General features: G+C 37.7%; 1 pseudogene; it reads right to left on the bottom strand.

Moving 5' to 3' along the window:
• Nucleotides 1-19,322: 19,322 nt before the first annotated feature.
• On the bottom strand, nucleotides 19,323-20,859 carry LOC116593456 (annotated as a pseudogene).
• Nucleotides 20,860-21,166: the final 307 nt, after the last annotated feature.

The raw sequence follows: 21,166 nt of genomic DNA, 5'->3' as shown, positions 1-21,166 counted from the left end.
GCCTCTTTCCTTGGCTTGCAGTGGCTGCCTTTTCTGTCTTCATCCCATTGTCTCTTCGTCCGTGTTGTCTGTGTTCTGATCTCCTCTCCTTATAAGGACACAGATGGATTAGGGTCCACCCTAATGACCTCATTGGAATTTAATCACATCTTTAAAGGCCCTATTTCCAGAAAGCCCTATTCTGAGGTATTGGTGTTTAGGGCATATGAATTTTGGAGATGATTCCATTCATAACAGAGATAATAACTCTTGTTTTCTGCTCCCTCCCTATTCTTCTATCATAAAGAAAGCTCTGAAAGAATGATCTTCAAACATCAACCTGAACACCACGCAATAAATATTTCTGAACTTCTAATAATGCCAACCATGTTTACTTTGGAATTAGATGATCAAGTTGTCATCAATAATCATATGTCACATTGAAATGCCTGAATCTATATACCTTATAAATCACACTCCACTACACATGCCAAAGTCTTTGGATTGGACTGATTTATAAATGTTTACCTTCACAGTTTCCCAGCATAGCAACTTATCAAACTGATCAAATAACATATCCCTACAGGGAATTTCCTCTTCTAATCTGCCTCCTCACTCAAATATGTCAGCTAATTTATGCATATTTGCCAGTGCCTTGTGTTTAGCTCTATTCTACTTCGTGTGCAACCAGGACATTACTCATCTGGTATTTCCCTGAGTTTAACAATCTTCTCCTTTCCAATATGCAGCGTGAAACTCTTTTGAACTCCCTTTCAGAGTTCCCTTTGCTGAGTCTTCCTGCTGCCCTCTGATTCCCACTCTTCTCAAGGGAGAAAATGTTCTTGGCTCCTACCTGTAGAAGGGGATAATCAGAGGAAAATCCTTTATTAAGCCACTGCCATTTCTACCGCTGAGAACACTTAATAACTGCGGGGGCACAATGACACAAAAGCCTATGGGCACTCAGTCTCTCCCTGAAACTGTGCCCTAAGATAAAGTCTGTGAGTCATTTCATGTTCAGTGCATGGCGGCCTGTCACTTGCCTGACTGATGTATGTCAAGCTGTATTAAAGCCAGAATTCTCAGAGTCATTTATAGGAACATCCCAGCATGTGTTCCAGGACTGAGTTTTTTCTAAAATATCTCAGTGCCTTAGACAAAGAACAGAAAAGAAGATAATGGATTAGGAGAGGTAAAATAAAGCCCATGAATTCTTCTTCCCAGGGATCAAGATTGCAGAATGAAGCACACTGCCTTGCCATTTACTGCCTCAACAAGTAAATGCCTCAGTTTCTTCACATGAGGTGTTAACATTCCTGAAACAATACATCATACAGAACTAATGGTGGTAATGACCTTGAACATACGAAAGTTTATTATAAATTTTCTGTACATTCCACACACTAGTGAAAATAATAATTATATTCTTCATGAATGCCATACAGAATCTCCAAAAGAATTGCAATTCTTGTAGCCAGAAATTACCAGAGGCGATTTCAGTCTGAAGAAAGATAAGTAAATTAAGCCAGAAGACAGGGGCTGAAATGTGTTTTGTTTGTTTGTTTTGTTTTGTTTTAATTTTATCTGTGAAATTTAGCTACCCTATCTACCTTTTTAAAATACCCCAAATTTTCATAAAATAATTTTGAGCAGATAAGAAAAATTTTATAGATGATATTTTTATGTAACAATATAGAAAACAATTCCCTGCATGGCATTGCCAAGCAATCCTATATCAAGGATTTTTTTTAGCCATAATCTCTTTTTTTTTTTTTTCCCTCTTCAGATATCTCAAGTGGTATGAGGATCAAACCAATAAAACTTAAAAGAAATAATTTCAGGTAATTCAGTTAATTCTCTCCTAGAAGCCCAAGACACCCAAACATCCCCTGTTCCCAGATTTTATTATTTTGTTATGATATTTTTGAGCCTCTATTTTCATATTTGCTAACATCAAAATATATCCAAAGTTGTTCAAAATTGCAAATTGATAACACATTGCAATACCATATTATTATGATTGAATTGAACTGAAGTCTGTATACTGTTTCGCTGATTTATATAGCCTGAAGTCAGGGTAAAGTCCCAGTTCTGAAAATAACTGCTCATCTATAGAAATAATAATATAAAGCCTAACTAAATATACCAGCTCTGCTGTATTTATAAAAGATTAATATGATTAAAAGACTATAGTGATAAACACATTCCCAAGAATGTATAACTTTTAAACATTACCAGTCAAATATGTGATAGGATTTTTTTTCTTACAAAGTTTTTTCTTATAAACCTAGTTTCAAGTTCTAAATAAACCTTGGAGGTAGCGATCAGCAAATAAGTTTTAAAGAACACTCCAAAATTTTTGTTAGGCTTCTTGGTAATTTCAGGATATTTGTATGGTCTATTCAAACTCCTACCCTCCTGGAATATATCATACCCTTTCTTTTTTCTTAAATTTAAAATACTTCTTGCCTCATTCTGTGTTGATGACATTGATTCCTTTTCCAATAAGGAGATGGAAGGAATCAGGAGAGTGGGATTTTATACTCCAGCATCTACTACCCTGCATCCACCTGCTTGTAGAGACTCAACTCCTTGTAACCAATGGACAAAGGAAGAACCTATCTTGTTCATCAGGTCAGCCTTTCTCATCCACCTAAGGATATTGCTTCAGTAATTTCTCCTTCTCCCTCACTATCAATTCTCTCCCCTTCACTGGGTCATTCTTATCAAAGCACAAACATATTGTAGAATAGCCACCTACAATAACAAGTCATTTACTTTAAGAAAAAAAAATCCAATTTATTCTACCTTCCTTTTGACCTCTTATCGCATTTCTTTCATCTCCTTTACAGCAAACTCTTCAGCAGTGTTTCCTTTTTGCCTTCTCCCCTTCTGTTCGTTTTATGTTTTCTTTAATTCACTATAATCAGATCTTCATTCCCATTATGCCCTCAAAATTGCTTTTGATATCACTGGGCATATTCATTCATTCAATAATGCATCCAACAAAGATTTTGAGGACTTACTATATGTCACATGTCTTCCAAGGCAATGAGTGGAGAGCCTCAGGATCACATTTTTCTTCCTTCTACCCTAGGAAAATTTTTTAACTCTCCATGAGAATATAGCTGGATATATCTCAGTATACTTTCAACAAAATTACGCAGATGAGCAAATCTCATGCTCCCTCAGCATCCTGTTCATCAGAGGAGTTGGGAAGCATAACCACTCCAAAACAGACCTGAGTGAGTACACTCAGTTGTGGGGCACTGCCCTTGACCTGGGTCCCACAGTCGCACCCTAAATCTCTGTAAATTACACACACATCAAACATATAAAGAATCTTTATGCAGATTTCTTTTAATCAACTTTATCTCCACACTTCCCCAGACTCCAAGACTGCATGTTAAATGCTAAGTGACTTCTAGACATTGAGTGTCATATGTTATATGACATTTCCTCCCCCCAGTTCTTCTTTTATGCACCATGACTATATACAACTCAGATTCCCTGATGATTATGACTTCCCTTCTTTTTTTTTTTTTTAAAGATTTTAGTTATTTATTTGACAGAGAGAGATCATAAGTAGGCAGAGAGGCAGGCAGAGAGAGAGAGGAGGAAGCAGGGTCCCCGGTGAGCAGAGAGCCCGATGTGGAACTCGATCCCAGTACCCTGAGATCACGACCTGAGCCGAAGACAGCGGCCTAACCCACTGAGCCACCCAGGCGCCCATGACTTCCCTTCTTTTAATGACCTTCTATTACTTTTCTTGAAAATTCTTATCAAGAACTTTTCAGTGATTAGTATAAACAAAGGAAGCAATTTGATAATTCCTTTGTGCACCAAGATGCTGCTTCAGAAAGGTATTTATGGTCTTTTTCCAGGACAGACTTTCCTGAGAAATTTGCAAGGTAGAAGATTGAGAGCTGTCTTCCCTTCTGCTTATCATACAGATAGATTTCTCCCAAATATAACTTTTAAAATAGAAATCACCTATTTAATCTTTGGTAACAAGTAATTTGGGTCCTAAATCTCAAATTTTGTTTTTAAGGTTTTCTTTATTCTTTTGCCAGAGAGAGAGAGAGAGAGCACAAGCAGGGGGAGCTGCAGAGGGAGAGGGAGAAGCAGGCTCCCCACTGATCAGGGAGCCTCATGAAGAGTTCAATCCCAGGACCTTCAGATCATGAACCAAAAGCAGACACTTAACTGACTGAGCCACCTGGGTGCCCCTCTCAGATCTTTTACATGATAAACCATAATGATCACTTTTGTATGCTTGCTGCAGCTGATATTGCTTTGTAGTTTCAGTGACAGGTGTGATCTGACCTAAGAAAGGCATTGTCTTTGACTGTAGTCTGGTCAGGTCAACTGGGTAAGAATAACCTTTCCATCCAGACACCTCAAAGCCTGGGCTGAAGAGCATCTTCTTTTTAAAGGTTCCAAATTTAAACCACTTATTTAGCCAACTGGTTGTCTGTAGCTATTAAGAAAAATATAAAGTGAAAGGTGCTCAGGAAAAATAATAATGAAACTATCAATATAGCATGCAATAAGATGTTACATTAAAAAATAACAAAGAATTGCTTTATTAGAGTTATGAATAAAAAAAAATAACAAAACTACAATTATAGAGTTCCTTCTATTGTATAACTTCAGAGCCTTATAACCAACAATAACAACGCTTTTTCCAGTGAGGTATTTATCTCCAGGCTGGCTGCCTATAGGTAGTGTTATCGGTTTTTTTCAGTCCTAGTTCTTTTTTAACTTTTTTTTCCCATTTAACTCCTTCAAATGGGAAAAAAGTCAAGCATTTGATATAAAGCAACCTTTAGAAATATTTAAAACGAGTTTTCTCCTCTGCAAAGTAGTAAAAGATTTGAATCTTCCTAGCATACCTCTCACAGTTTATGCTGGCAACAATGCAATTTCAAAGAGCAGATGGTAACTTGCATATCACAGATAAGTGGAGAAAAAAAAGCTAGCGATACACCAACTGGGATTGCAGCTCTGGGAAAACTTGTAAATTTCAACAAAGCCTATAGAGATTGAATGCTTATGAGCCAGGAGGAAAGGAAGAGTGAACGGGAGGCAAAAACTTAAATACAAAAAAAAAAAAAAAAAAAAGGAAAGTAAAGGTTAATATGGCTGGTGGACTGGGCTTGTTACTCTTCCCTGAGGAGAGAATAAATGGATTTGATAATTTTGTTGTTGCATAATGGGTACACCATGAGAAGAATGCGGCATGGACACAGAGTTCTGTAATAAGGCAGGGAGAGACTCATCTTGTGTTCACCGCTGAGAATATCTTAACATTTCATTCACTGGACGGCTCTCCTCTGCATACACAATCAAGCCTGTAGTCCCCGGCTTAGCTTTCCTTTCTTCTCTGCTGTTCCTAATGGGTTGTTTTTTTCTCATCCCATCATTAACTTATACTGATTACACAAACTTATTAATAAATATATCACCTCTGTAGTGTGTGGTTAATGCTATAATTGGCTCACAGCTTTCACCGGACATCCTCAGATGTGAGTAAGATTTGAAACAAATTAGGAAAGCTATAGAGTTTGTTATATTTCAGGGCAGTTCAGAATAATCTTCCAGAGCTCATTTGATATCTGACACCCATTTTGTTATTTAATCTGCATGTTTCCTCATCTGTAAACAAGGATAACTATAGGATCCACTGCAAGGTTTGTGGTGAATATTTCAGGAGTAAACAAGCCCTGGAAAGAGCAATCACCTTGTTGGTGACTTGGTTTTACCCTCGCTGTTACCGTGGTAACAGGATTTACTATGTGTGGATAACACTATAGACCACTATGGAGACTTTTCTCTCTTAAAGACTTATTTCCTTTCTTCTACCCTCCCAGTGCGGTAAATAATTTTTTAAAAATAAGTATAGCTAGCATTTAGGGTTATCATATGCCGGGCTCTATTCTGAATGCTTTGTAAGTATTCGCACACTTCCTTCTCCCAGAGGCTAAGGTGAAGATACTGAGCCTGATAGTATTCCTATTTTACATGTGAGGAAATGAAGGCACGGAGACGTGAAAACAATTGCCCTGGAACAGCGAGCGCAGTTGAAAACTGGAGGAGCTCAGCCTCAGACCCAGGCTGTCTGGCTCCAGGGTCCACACCCTTCACTTCTCCCCATCGTTCGCTGTGCTTATTCCACGATACCAATCTCTATGTCTCAGCACTTCGTTGTGTCCCTAACTCAGCTGGCTTCTCACCTGATCTTTGACTTGATGACGTGGCATAGACTCTTATCTTAAAATTCTCTCCTTCCTTTCAAGTACCTTCCATCTGTCTCACTTCACTGGCTTTTCAGCAGCTTTCCAAACAACCAGGATTCTTTTGCATTTAAAATAAATAAATCCGGTGCTTTCATTAATGTCATCATGATGAGGGAGCAGGAGGCTGGCTGAAGACAAAGCAAAAGCTGGTGCCTTGCACCCCCCTCTCCATCGGCTCCCCCTCAGTCCTATGTGTAGCATCCCTCAGGCAGCCCTGACTGCCATGAACAATAAGCAAATAGTTAACTTGCAGAGCTCACAATCCTGCTAGACAGGATTCTCCCTTGGCTTACAAATATCCTAAATCTCACTAACAAAGATTGATAGCAGGATTGTGACACCCCACCAAAAAGTCTCCCAACTATCTTAATGTTAATGGCTGGTCTAAAGACAACATTGATCAAGCCGCAAGGCAAGGCCTCTGGTAGGCCTCGGACATCCTGGCACCTTGTAGGCCCTCTTTAGCATATGAAAACTCCGTTGAAACCTCCCTTCCCCTCACCTTCCCCCAACTGCAGGGTACTTAACCTGCCACCCCTCACAACCCAAGGCACCAGCTCTTCCTGCCCACTGGTCCTGTCCCCGTGCTTTAATAAACCACCATTTTGCACCAAAGATGTCTCAAGAATTCTTTCTTGGTCATCGGCTCCGGACCTCAGCCCACCAAACCTCACCTAGGTTCTAGAACTTCATTAATCGTGTCTTGGAATATTTAGCTTCTCCCTTTTCTGTGTGTATTGAACCTCACAAAGACAAGGATCATACCAGCTGTCAGCGATGGTAAGCACTTTCTGTTTGTCCCTTTCTTGTCTACTGTCACCACTCCAATGGAAGTGCTTTTTAGAAGTCCCTGTGATCCAGGGGTTCTTTCCTGCATGACCTTTGGAAAGATAGTCCATAAAAGCACCTATTCTGGGGAATGAGTAAATGAGGATAAATACTAGGGAAAACAGTATAAAAGACTTCCTTAAAAACATTTGTGTTCTTTGTTTTACTTCTATTTATTAGCTCTTCATGAACTACTCATGATTTCTCAGGACTTAAATGGTTCACTTTTTTATATAAATTTTGCTAGTATCTTTGGAACAACTATTCATCCTCTACGTTTAAAAGCTTCTTCTTTTTTTTTTTTTTTTTTGGTTCTTGATTCTGACATTTCCTTGGCATTGTTCCATTGCCCTAAACTCAAAACAATGTTACAAAAAAAAAATTATAAATAATGTAGATAAGTAGGATAATAATGTCTGTGGCCCTCTGTTTCTCAAAAGAATTAACATTTAAGGACCAGTAGCATAGGTTCTTATTAAACTGTAATAATTACCTATGGATTTTTCAGGTAATAACTAATTTTAAAAACTCATGGTTTGATACATTGTATAGGTATGTAATTTAAAAATTTTTTACATTCCCTAGTGACTTAGATTCTGAGTTAAATTCAGCATCTGTGGAAGGATATTTTTTATGAAACTGGTATTCACGAAATGCCATTTCCTGACTGGGTTTTAGGCTCAGACTTTTAAGGACATCTTTGTATCCCTCACAATACATAGCACAATATCTGATATAGAATAAGAGCTCAAGAATTGTTTGTTGAACAAATGCATAAATCCATGGTAGTCTGAAAAGGAATAGGTGAGTATTTTCAGTCTCTCTTCCTTCTCATCCCCATGTTTCATAAAAATGATGTGGTATTCCTAGAGAAGCATCCTGGAAGTTGAACTAATAAAATTGATAAACCCCTAGCCAAACTTATCAAAAAGATGAGAAATATCTTTTATCACAATTGAGAGGAGATACCACAATTAACACCCAATAATATAAACAATTATCGGAGAAAAATTATATGTCAAAAAATTGGGAAATCTGAAAGAAATGGATAAATTCCTAGAAACATATAAACTACCAAAACTGGAACAAGAAGAAATAGAAAATTTGAACAGACCAAAAACTGGCAAAGAAATTGAATCAGTAATCAAACATCTCCCAACAAATAAAAGTCCAGGGCCAGATGGCTTCCCAGGGGAATTCTACTAGGCACTTAAAGAGTTAATATCTATTCTTCTCAAACTGTTCCAAAAAATAGAAATAGAAGAAAAACTTCCAAACTCATTCTATAAGGTGAGCATTACCTTGATTCCAAAAGCAAAGACCTCACTAAAAAGAATTATAGGCTAATGTCCCTGATGAACATGGATGCAAAAATTCTAAACAAAATCCTAGCAAACTGAATCCAGTGCTACAGTGAAAGAGTTATTCCCTATGAGATATTTGCCTATGTGGTTCAGTCAGTTGGGCATCTGACTCTTGATATTGGCTCAAATCTTAAACTTGGGGTCATTATTTTAAGCCCTGCATTGGGCTCCATGCTGGACATGTACCTTAATTGAAAAAAAAAAAAAATTATGGGGCGCTAGGTGGCTCAGTGGGTTAAGCCGCTGCCTTCGGCTCGGGTCATGATCTCAGGGTCCTGGGATCGAGTCCCGCATCGGGCTCTCTGCTCAGCAGGGAGCCTGCTTCCTTCTCTCTCTCTCTGCCTGCCGCTCAGTGTACTTGTAATTTCTCTCTGTCAAATAAATAAATAAAATCTTTTAAAAAAAAATTATTCACCATTATCAAGTGAGATTTGTTCTTGACCTGCAAGGGTAGTTAAATATTCAAAAACCAATCAATGCGATACACCACATTAATAAAAGAAAGAATAAGAATCATATGATTCTTTCAATAGATGCAGTAAAAACATTTGACAAAATACAGCATCCATTCTTGATAAAAGCCCTCAACAAAATAGAGATAGAGGGAACATACCTCAAAATCATAAAGGTCATATATGAAAGGCCAACAGCTAATATCATCCTCAATGGAGAAAAATTGAGAGGTTTTCCTCTCAACAAAAGAACAAGACAGGGATGTTCACTCTCACCATTGTTACTTAACATAGTATTGGAAGTCCTAGCCTTGGCAATCAGACAACAAAAAGAAATAAAAGACATCTAAATCAGCAAAGAAGTCAAACCTCACTGTTTGTGAATGACATGCACAATACTCTATGTAGAAAACTGTCAAGACTTCACAAAAATTTGCTAGAACAGATACACAAAATCAGCCAAGTTGCAGGATATAAAGTCAATATATAGAAATCTGTTGCATTTCTATACACCAATAATGAAACAGCAGAAATATAAATCAAAGAATTGATTCCACTTACAATTACACCAAAAATCATAAGATACTTAGGAATAAACCTAACCAAAGAGATAAAAGATTACTGATGAAAGAAATGAAGAGGACAAAAAGAAATGAAAAAAAAAATCCATGTTCATGGGTTGGAAGAATAAATATTGTTAAATTGTCTATACTACCCAAAGCAATCTACACGCTTAATGAAATCCCTATCAAAATAACATCAGTATTTTTCACAGAGCTAGAACAAATAATCCTAAAATTTGTATGGAACCACAAAAGACACCAAATAACCAAAATGATCTTGAAAAAGAAAAGCAAACCTAGAGGCATCACAATTCTGGACCTCAAGCTATACAACAAAGCTGCAGTCATTAAGACAGTATGATACTGACACAAAAACAGACACATAGATCAGTGGAACTGAATTAAAAAAAAAAAAATGGAACCACAAATATATGGTTAACTAATCTTTGACAAAACAGGTATGAATGGACAATGGAAAAAAGACAGTCTCCTCAACAAATGGTGTTGGGAAAACTGGAGGGTAACATGCAGAAAATGAAACCAGACCACTTTCTTATACCATACACAAAAATAAATTCAAAATGGATGAAAGATCTAAATGTGAGATAGGAAACCATCCAAATCTTAGAGGAGAACAGGGGCAGCAACCTCTTTGACCTTTGCTGTGCAACTTCTTACTAGACAGATATCTGGAAGCAAGGGCAACAAAAGCAAAAAGAAACTGTTTGGACATTATTTAAAATTTTATGAATCCAAAGCTGGCAGCTGAAATATAATATTTGAAAGTCTGTACTAAAATTTTCCATGAGAAGAAATTTTATGAGCTTAGAACAGTTCCTGACATATGGTAAGCACTCAAGAGATGTCAGATACTACTTTTCAAATATTATAATGGTTAATTATATACTCTTTTATTTTAGTTATATTTGTATAGTTCATACATACACTTTTCAGATACTCTCAATTTTTAATATTAAATAATTAATTTTATGAATTAATGTATTGAAAATCGAATGTACATGGGATTTTATGAAGAAGATAAAAAGGTTTATAGCCAGTTCCTGCCAAACCACCATGGTGAATTGTAAAAATAGGATAAGCTTTTCAGTCATGGCTATTGGTAGTATTTTAGAAAATAAAGTAATTAAATGCCCGATAAAGAAATTTAAGTCATTCACTTTATTCCTAAAAAATTTTCCTAAAAAAATTTTCACTTTTTCCTTGGGCATCTGACGGCTGATTTTGGCCAAGTCTCAATCTTGGGGTCATGAGTTCAAAGCTGCACTGGGCTCCATGCTTGGATTGGATAAAATAGAAAAAAATACTTAAAACTTTTAGCAGATAGCAATTGCTATTAAAATAACTCTTCAGAAAAAAAAAATTCTCCAGAGATTAAAAAAAAGCTATTAGTATAATTATATATATAATATATATGGGAGCAATTTAAATGTGATGATAATAATAATAAAATAGTGTTACTTGCCTCAGAAACAGTATTATTAGTCACAACTTAGGCAAAAAGTAACTACCATAATTTCCACTGCTCAGCATTGTAAGATATGTCATATACAAGCCAGTCTTACTCAGTTTCAGGCATGGTACTAAGTTCTTTCTTTCTTTCTTTTTGTCTGTCTTTGAAAGAGAGAGAGACAGAGATAGAGAGAGAGAGCACAAGCAAGGAAGAGAGGAGAAGCAGACTTTCTGCTGAACAGCGACCCGGATAGGGGAGTCCATCCCACGACACTGGGATCATGAACTCAGCAGAAGGCAGACATTTAATTGACTGAGCCACCTAAGTACCCCGGTACTAAGTTCTTTATATGCATTTTAGCTTTTATTCTTCACAACAAGCCCAGAAGGCAGATTGAGTTATTCTAATTTTTCAAACAACAGAATTGAGGCTTACAGAATAATATGGTTTATCTCTCTGCCTTTCTCAAACCCCACTAAAATGCAAACAGGTGCTAGAGGGAGATCAAAAAATGGAAGCCTATTATAAGAAATGCTTAAGAAAATGCAACTGAACATTGGTCCATCAGTTTATCAACACCAGTTTCTGTTAGTGAGAGATTTGGGGGAAAGATTTTGCATTATGTGTGTGAGAATTCTACTTCCCTTCCCACTCCTCGAAATCAAGGAACTCTTTAAAAGATCTCTCGCAGTTTATATTAGATTTCTAAAGAGAATCATGGTTGGTATGTACCATCAATCACAAAAAGAGCTTTTGAACAAAAGACTGGCCGAAGAGGCCCGAGGAAGCAATATATAAGCTGGTGTGCAAATATAATTTAATAATCACCAGATACTACCCCCATTCCTGCTCCTGCCTCCCCCCCAAATTTTTTAAAAGCACGGATTTGAGGCATTTGCCAATTTCCATTATGTAAATATTCCCACGAGGGTGGATTTCAAGTTACCACCCTGCAGTTACAGAACATTGAAGTAGAAATTGAAAGAGACTGCTTTCTTAAGTCCTAGGAGCAAACTGCATTCCTGTAGCAAGCATTACCTTGCAACATTGAAGTGCCAGCATGGGATGCAGTTGGAGGAAAAAGCATTCCATGAGGGAAAAAAAGCCAGCATCCAAAACAAAGACCCAGCATTAAGTTACTACTGAATCCCATCACGTAAGGCCTTTTTTTTTTTTTTTTTTTTCCCTTAAACCCTTCAAACCCTTCACCAATCCTCTACTTCCCAGTATCTGACACTGTGAAGATCAGAAAGGTGAGGTAAGAAGCACCCGAGAGTGGGGTGTCTGGGCGGCTCAGTCATTAAGTATCTCCCTTCAGTTGGGGTCATGATCCCAGAGTCCTGGGGTCATGATCCCAGAGTCCTGGGGTCAGGCTCCATGCTCAGCAGGAAGTGTGCTTCTCTCTCTCCCACTGTCCCTGCTTATGTTTCCTCTCTCGCTGTCTCTCTCTCTGTCAAATAAATAAATAAAATCTTTAAAAAAAAAAAAAAAGTGCCAGAGAATGAGGTAAGAAGTGTATCAAAAGAAAAAAAAAAAAAAAAGTCAATCATGACTTTCTTCCCCAGTGTATCCTGTGACATACGTAAGCTGAAGTAGGAGAGAAATTTAAACTAGATAGTGATCTGAATTTTTATGAGAAAGGCCTACATTTTCTGGTCATTTAAATGTTTTCTAAAAACTATGAGATCTACTGGGCGCCTGGGTGGCTCAGTGGGTTAAGCCGCTGCCTTCGGCTCAGGTCATGATCTCAGGGTCCTGGGATCGAGTCCCGCATCGGGCTCTCTGCTCAGCAGGGAGCCTGCTTCCTTCTCTCTGGGGCGCCTGGGTGGCTCAGTGGGTTAAGGCCTCTGCCTTCGGCTCAGGTCATGGTCCCAGGGTCCTGGGATCGAGCCCCGCATCGGGCTCTCTGCTCAGCAGGGAGCCTGCTTCCTCCTCTCTCTCTGCCGGCCTCTTTCCCTACTTGTGATCTCTGTCAAATAAATAAATAAAATCTTTAAAAAAAAAAAAAAAAAAACTATGAGATCTACTCAACTTAATCTAGGAAGAGGAAACCAAAACAATAAGCCTTCAGATAGAATCCTTAAGGCAGTGGTGCAGCTGGCTGGCTGGACAGTTGGTAGACCAGTTGGTGACTCTCGATCTCAGGGTTGTGAGTTCAAGCCCCACATGGCATGTGAAGATTACTTAGAAAGATAAAGTAAAATCTTAAAAGAAGGAGGAAGATGAGGAGGATGAGGAGGAGGGGAATAAGAATCTAAAAGGTAGAGGTGAAAAAGAAAAAAGAATAGAGTTGTGCTACCTGTGCCCAACCTAGGCTAACTGGTTCATCATTGGTTTTATAACATAGTAATTCAAATGAGAATAAATGTCTAGCAGAGATATAATTTTAACAAAGAAAAGCTATTGTTTCAATAAGCCCAGCCTTACCTGAGCTAAGCTCTGCTATTACAATCACATTGTCAGAATTAATCACTCCCTCTGACCCACAGTGAAGTTTATCCGTCCTATAAAGCTCTTATGTAGCACAATTTTCTTTGAGTTTTGTCTTGACTACCTAATCTCCTCTGACTGTGAGCAATTAGGGGGTTAGAATCATGGTGTATTTACTTTTTGTACTCCTGCACTGTTGGAAAAAGGTATACTTTTTACCTGTTTGTAGTTGTGGACTGTAATGTACCTTTGCTCCCTTCAGTAGATTGAAAAGATTTTTTGTTCTTGCTTTGGAATTAATTTGCTCAAGAAATCATTTTATGTCAACAGTATAAAGGTCAGCTTAATCCCAATTTCAGTCAATAAAGTCACAAATTTCATTCAATTAAGATGAAAACTAATGACATTTTTATTACCCAATGTGGAAAATTCACAGCTTATACAAACCTGAAAACAAACAGAAGTTGGAAAGAGCACAGTTAAAATGGTAGATACACTGAATGCTTACCTCTAACACATAAAAATATTTATCTTTCTGAAGAATGCCTTCCTCTTGGAATTTTATGCCATAAAAAGTTAGCTTCTTAACCTCATGTATATTTTAAAAAGTACAAAGGGAAATGTTGCCAGAACATTCTATAATTTTTGAAATTAATATAAAATACATGTTAGTTACTGTTCTGTGGTAACCAAGGAAAAGAATACTGTCTCTTTAACAATTCACTGGGACAAAGTCTGTTAGCTCTTACATTCATTCTGCGGTCTGAAATCTGAGTCATTTGTGTAGTAAGCTTATTCTGGATCACATCTGTTTTGGAATTTCCTTATTCACGCTCTTGATGTACTTCCCTCCCAAGCTTGCTACAACTGTAGTTTTCCACAACTCAGTTGACAGTAACATTAACACTTTATAGTTGTTCTGGCCAAAGCCACTAGCATTATTCATGACTCCTTTGCCTACACTTCACATTTATTCTGCCAGGAATTTTGCTGACTCTACCCAAAATATATGTGGAATCTGACCTTTTTACGGGGTCCAAACTACTATCTGAAATAGTTATGAAATTGATATTCCTATTTCTACCTTGCTCTTTTACCATTTTTTTTCTTTCTTGATAAACATTACCTTCTTACAAAAAAATTAGTCACTTTGTAAAGATTGTATTTTCTTGTTCAATGGCTATCTCCTATACTAAAATGAAAGGTTCCTTGGGGCAGCATCTTTCTCTTTTTTTGTTGTTGACTGATGTATCAATGTTCCTTAAAACAGTACCTGGCTTACAGTAGGCACTCTTTAAATAGTCATTGAATGAATAAATGCTTTTACACATATATGTATGTGTATAGTTATGTATTACATGTACATACATATATGTGTGTACAAGTATGTATGTTTGTACATTACTTGTATTACAATTTATCTTTTGGTGGACTGATTGCAAATATATAATTTTGTATCTTATTAGACATAAATTTGTTCTTTCAAAATCCTTCTACAGAAAAAAATCATGGCTTAACTTGTATCTATAAATTTTTTTTTAAAGATTTTATTTACTTGACAGAGATCACGAGTAGGCAGAGAGGCAGGCAGAGAAAGAGAGAAGGAAGCAGACTCCCCATTGAGCAGAGAGCGCAATGCAGGGCTTGATCCCAGGACCCCAAGATCATGACCTGAGCCGAAGGCAGAGGCTTAACCCACTGAGCCACCCAGGCACCCCTGTATCTATAAATTTTAAATCAGCACTTTTAATGAAGACAATAGAAAATTAGCATTCACAGACTATGGGAAAATAATAGAGGAATGGACTTATGTTGGCTTCTGAATATATCCACAAAAAACAGCATGCTGCTTGTGTTAACAGAAGCTTGAGTAAACTAACCTCTGCATTCAAAAATATTTTTTTAAATGTGTACTGTGTTCATGTTTTTATAAATCATTTTGTGTGTGCATTTGTATGTGCACAAAAATGAATAAGACATGGACATTGCCTTTAAGGCTATAATAAATATTTGAATTGTATTTAATGTAAAAATAATTATAATATGTGAGTCATAGTGTTAACTCAGTCATCAGTCTACCATTACTACATACACAGTGTTAGAGCTACTCAAAAAAAGGAGAGATAGATATGGAGTTTTGTGTTTGTATTTCCCTACTGTGTTGCTGTGATGGGGAAAAGGAAGGAAGTTTTTTCAAATTGGAAAAGTTTTCTTTCTGTTTTGAAATCAAATATCGGTAAAAGTCTAGTAAAATTTCATACAGCAATTAAGGACATTTTGGAAGTATTATCTTTTTTTAATTTCAAAGCTATTGCACTTTGAAACATGAGATAGTTAAATTTTTATACCATAAGGGACTACAGAGCTTTGTTTTTATTGAACACTGTACTATGGCTATTTCAACAAAAACATCCAAACCAAGCACTAATTAACTACATATCAAAAGGGCCACCCATATAAAAAGAATCTTAAATACCCCTGGAATTAAGGTAATTTATGTTTATGATTAAATGTAGGCATAATTACCCATCCCTAAATTATAGAATGAAGAATATAAATTCATGTTACAGAAGCAATGATCTCAGGTAGCATTACATTTAACTAGAAAAGACACAATGAAATGTATTTGCATTTTTGAAAGCTAGTCTAATTATTCTAGACTCCAAATTCATAGTTAATTCACTGGGCAATTTCTAGACATAAATTTTATTCATTTGTTCCTTAATATATCTGTTTCCAGAAAAGAAAAGAAAAAAACAGATATGCCCTAGGATATGCTTTTCTCCCTAAAACAACAAATCTCACAAATTCAAAATATTTGGAAAGTTTTCTCTAATTCTATTTTCCCTGTTCCCATAGACTACAAGCCACTTCCCTAGTGTTTATTTTTCTTTTATTCTTGACATTTTACCTCCAACCTTTTATAAGTTTCCCTGAGTTTACTATTCATATGACTTATAATTTTTTAACTTAGCTTATATATTGCTACATATTAATACACCTATAGGCTTTTAGATTTGGAAGAGTGAAAACTCTTATCTGTTACACTGACATCATCTATAAAAATCCAGTGGTGTGCTAATAAACTGGATCTCATTAGAAAAAAAATACTAACTTACACAGTTTGCCAGTTTCTCTAGTGTAAATATTCCAAGTTTGCTGATTTCAAGTTACCAAACCAGCTGATAAAATTCCCAAATACTTAAGAATAGGCTTTCACATGCTGGTTCTAGCTGACTCAAGTACACGGTACAGATCTTCAACTATCTCTATTTAGAATATTTTAAGTGACCTGTAACTACTTCATGAAGTAGTCCATGTATTGATGGATAGTTCAAGTTTAAAAAAAAAAAATTCTCTTATGTTGGCTCAACATATTTTCCCATGAAATTTGCCCCTGGATGGGCATTAATCATGATTCAAAAGGTATACAATGTAAATAGAAACCTGTTGCTATATGACAGTCATTCAGACTTTAAGGAAGCTTCTGTGAGTGTCTGTTCTCCTTGGTTAAACACCGATCCTTCTAACTGTTCTTCATATCTCAGGGTTTAACATATCTCAGGTCTTTAACAATTGATCATATGGGGTGTACTATAATTAACTGTCAGTGGGGTTTAGAAATTAACACATAACTCCAGATGTGGTCTGGCTAAAGCAAAGAATCAGAATTACCAATTTGCTTTCCCTGGCCACTACAATTTTGCTAGTGCGGTTTGAGGAGTCAGATATTTTTGGCTGTCACATCACACAGTTGGCTTGTATAGAATTATAAAACCAACTTTATTCACCCAGGTGTTTATTTTTACCTAAAATGCAATTAAGCCAGTTTCAATCATTCTGTGCTTGTCCAACTAATTTCTGAACCTAGGTGTAAGAATTTACATTAATACATCTTACATTCCATGCTTTTCCAACAAAACAATTGAATCCATAGCCTAACAATCCTTCCCATCTTTATGTTTGTGATACTTTCAGGAATAAAAATATGCTTTCCCACTTTTCACTCAAACTAAAAAAATCTAAAACGGTAAAAATGGGAAAAATGAATTGAATGCCTTCTTATAGGAAGCAGCATTTGGAAAAAACTTTAGATTTTTTCATTTTCTCTTGTTCCCTTTTCCTTCCCTGACATCCATCAGTCTGAAATGACGAGCTGTAGCCCAGAAAACACAATTAAGTTTTTTGATGTCATCTAGATGCATTTAATTTCAAGCATATCTTTGTCTCCAAAATGCATTTTTTTCAGTTAAAGAGATGACAACTTCACCTATATGATCCGAACTTCCTACCCCAAATCCTTTAGGCTTCAAAGTTACTAGAGACTTAATTATGCTCCTTTCTGAGCTCTCCCTCTTTTCTCATGACTCAGCAGCAGGAAACAGCTTGAGCTTTTTCTAGGGTTTGGCAGATTCCTCCTTATCTCAGATAAGAATTTCTTAGAAGATAACACCTTTCTCAATAAGCTGTGGGGAAAGTTTATATAACCAACTCTCTGTACTTCAGGAGAAAACCACTCGCACTTAACTATAAGTCTTTTCTGTAGGAAATGACACTACTTTTTCTGTACTTATTGCACATTGCACTTTTTATTTTGCACAAATCAATGTAAATATATACTTGTAAAGGCCTTGTTGTCATATGCTTCTGTGGATGCGTGGTAAGCTTATTTCTGTAACTCCTTGAAATCAGGATCTGTTTTCCTCATCTTAAGGACCACAAAGAACTGAAATCGCTTAGCTGGCTTTGTTAACATGTTTACATAGGCATCTTTTTTTTTTTTTTTTTTAAAGATTTATTTATTTATTTGAGAGACAGAGAATATGCACTGGAGAGAATGCACAGGGGGGAGGGCAGAGGGAAATGGGGAGAGAGTGTCACACCAACTCCTCCCTGAGTGGGGAGCCCTATAGTGGGCTGGGTCCCTTGACCCTAAGATCCTGAACTGAGCCAAAACCACCTCTACTACCTCTACTACCAGGGAGCAAGCTATCCCCTGAGGATAAGATGAAAGAGGAAGTAAGAAATAGGTTATTTAAATAATTTTTAGTTTTAGATTTTGACTTACTTTAGGCCTGGAATACAAAAGATTTTTACTCTCTTTTCAGCACATTTATATGTGAGGGATACTTGAGCTATAATGAGAATTTATATCCTGGAGAGCAGAAAAGTTAGTAGAAAAATACACATTCTAGTTAAGAATATTTTTATAGTTTAATGAGACCCAAAGCCTTTTTTTCAGGTAGTTACTCTTCCATTAATTTTCAGATCTATAAAATGGTAGAAGGGAAGCATTAGGAAGCTCATATGACAAGTTTCTTAGGAAAACACATGGCAATTGCAATTTCAAAAAGCCATTGTAAAAATCAATATAGTTATTTAGAACCAAATATGGCACACTTTTTGATGTCTTATAAATTGAAGCAGGCTTAAGTTAACAATGACATTCAAAAGTACACATTTTCTTTTCTTTTTTTTTTTTTTTAAAGATTTTATTTATTTATTTGACAGAGAGAGATCACAAGTAGGCAGAGAGGCAGGCAGAGAGAGAGAGAGAGAGAGGAGGAAGCAGGCTCCCTGCTGAGCAGAGAGCCTGATGCAGGACTCGATCCCAGGACCCCGAGATCATGACCTGAGCCGAAGGCAACGGCTTAACCCACTGAGCCACCCAGGCGCCCAAAAATACACATTTTCTGAGAACCTCTAAGTCTGATCTGGAAACTGGCAGTGCCCTGGTCCAGGTTGGGGAAACCAGAACTTCTCCTGGAGAACAGAATGCAACCAATGTTGCAATGCAGTCCAAAGCTTGAAGGGTTCCTTCTACCACTTTTTCCAACCTCAGGTGGTGACCATGGCAGAGGTGGCCCTGGTGACATGTAGGGAGGAAGAGGCAACCTCACGGACTACGATGGTCCTGGTGGGATGTTCAGAGGTGGTCATGGTGGATAAAGAGGAGTCTTCTGTGGAGGCCTTATTGCGGGAAAGCCACCTCTGTCTCCTCCACAGCCTCCCATGGGACCCAAAGGGATCTCCAAGACCTTCTGGGTCCCCTGACCTCCACAGAGTGGTTGTGGCATCTCTCTGACCTCATGGGGAGCCATACCACCCTAGATGCTATTCACCCTAGATGCTATTTTGAGCAAAAGAAAGCTTACATTTTCTCCCTTGAAAATCTTTACCATCAAACCACTCTCTGGCAACCTTGGCAGTTGGTGGGTCTTCAAAGGGCACTGTAGCATCACCTTTGGGCTCTTCTGTTTCCTTGCCCAAGTAGCTGTGGGTCATGGATTGTCCAGTTCTCTTGTTCATCTTAACAACTCCACACTGCTTAATGAAGTCTGCTAGATCATTTGGAATCACATTGTCATTTAAGCTTTGCACATAAATTGCACATTGTCAGAGTCTTCATCTGGATCTACAGGTGGGCCTAGATCAAAATCTGGTCCTTTGACCGTGGGTTCACCAGGCTTATTGAAGCCACCTTGCTCTCCAGAGCCCATTCCACTGCATCCTTCTCCCTGCCCCCCTCGTTCATGCTTCCACCTATCAAATACCCCTCTTTCCCTGCCCCAGTTATCAGGCTCACTCATGTTCCATTCTCTCCTGTCTGGAAAATCCTCCAGAATCCTGCCTGTAAACATCCATGCTACTGGGTTGGTCCTGTCAGAATGAACTCTGCCTATAGCTGCTGCTCTGTTGGCTCTATTGACTTAAAGTCTGGCTGTAGGATCCAGTTTGGTGGGGATAACTGGTGGGTGGCTGCTTCCCATAGCTGCTTTGTTGACCATAGCTACTCTGCTGTCCATAGCTGGTGGGCTGCGCATAGGTGTTCCGTTGAGAGTACCGGTTTTGATCACACCTAGTTGGCTGTGCAGAGGAATAGCTGGTAGGAGAAGATGATGGTGCTGTGACTGGCTGCATGGGGTAGCTCCCAGGTACCTGGGGATAACTATAGTTACTCTGTCCATATCCTAAGTTGGGCTGGTTGTAACCTCCTGTGCTAGAATGAGGTTGACTAGTCTCAGCAGACTTGTTACCATCCTGTGGTCTTGCAGGTTCAGTGGCTATTGGCTGCTGCCCATAGACTGGATAAGTAGGTCAAGTGCCATATGCAGACTGAGCTGCATAGGAGGCCTGGGTGTTCGCGACCATAGCAGTGGTGGTATCATGAACACCATTGCTGTCCACCTGGACAAACTGACTTTACACATGGGGCAGGTAGAGGTGGGCAGATGGAGTAGTATAACTAGTGGGAAGCTGTTCCATAAAAAGTTGCATAGGTGGTCTGCCTGTCAGTCGCAGTGATCTGAGCCTGGGTATAGCTGACATCAGTGGGCTGTCATAGGTTCCATAACTTTGCTGCCCATATGCCTGGGTGATCTGTGCGTATCTTTGAGTGGGCTGAGTGGTGTATGCACTGTAGCCCTATTGGGCTGCAGCTTGACTGTGAGTGATGTAATCTGTAGACACCATTTTCTCTCCTTCCTTCTTGATTTCTCCTTTTCCAACTTCCATATTGACATACCATAACAACTCCTTTGAAAATCTGGCCAATATAATCTACTTAAAGCACAGTTCTGATCACATCCCATCTCCACTCACTAATTTTTAGATGAGAGACATTATTGAAAATTGCAAAGTGATTACAAAATTTTAATCAAGTTGAATTTTCTCAAAGGAAGTAAAAAATGGTAGAAATACAAAAGAAAATCCTTTGTGTTTTTTTACATGTTACACGAATCTGAATAAAATATTAATATTACAAAGAAAAGTGAAATTT

This window comes from Mustela erminea, chromosome 6, assembly GCF_009829155.1.
Source record: "Mustela erminea isolate mMusErm1 chromosome 6, mMusErm1.Pri, whole genome shotgun sequence".
Taxonomy (NCBI): domain Eukaryota; kingdom Metazoa; phylum Chordata; class Mammalia; order Carnivora; family Mustelidae; genus Mustela; species Mustela erminea.
Note: the sequence above shows the minus strand (reverse complement) of the source record. Positions and strands in the feature narration are given on the sequence as shown.